Raw genomic sequence first — 767 nt, forward strand, 5'->3', positions numbered from 1 at the left:
CAGATGTGTACAGACGTGAACTGTTATGATTTATTTTCCCCGCGCTGCGCCTCCCCTGGGACTCTCTGATGCCCCCCAGGGGAGGCGCACCTCACCAATTGAAAACCTCTGCTCTAAGGCCCTTACATTTTTGTTATTTTATTTTTTGCACCTTGCGGTTCAGGGCTTCTGTAGCCACTCCAAACTGAATAAATACTAAAGTAATAAATACATATGATAGAAATTAATTAAATATATACATATACATTTGTATGAGATAGGGGTTTAAGAATATAGGAATATCATCACTCAAAGCAAAAGTAAATTGCTTTCCTCATTTTAAGCTCAAGGACGATAAGCTCAGACCACATTATAAGTAACATGCAGAAATATGTTAAACATACATTGTAACATTGTAATTGTGAAATTACAGTATTATTTCTCAGTATTCTACTCTCGTGAAATTCTTCTAATTCTAAATATCTTCATTTGAGAACAATCATGCAACATGGCCAATAACAACGAGCAGAGCATTTCGAAAATATTCTTTCCTGCATTGTGGGCGTGTTCACAGGTTTTTAAAGAATGTATAGCTCTTTGATTGGTCTGAGGTTGCTCTGCTTTGCAACTATTGGACAATGGCATCAGATTCGACGCGCTGATTGGTTGCCTGCTCTGCACTCAAATTCAAAATGTGCGACTCTGTTTTTAAACGGCATTTCTGTGCAGCTCAGCAGCGTTGACACATGGCTTTACTAAATCGCCGTTGATTTGTATTTGTTATAAAC

Source organism: Xyrauchen texanus, chromosome 48, assembly GCF_025860055.1.
Source record: "Xyrauchen texanus isolate HMW12.3.18 chromosome 48, RBS_HiC_50CHRs, whole genome shotgun sequence".
NCBI classification, from domain to species: domain Eukaryota; kingdom Metazoa; phylum Chordata; class Actinopteri; order Cypriniformes; family Catostomidae; genus Xyrauchen; species Xyrauchen texanus.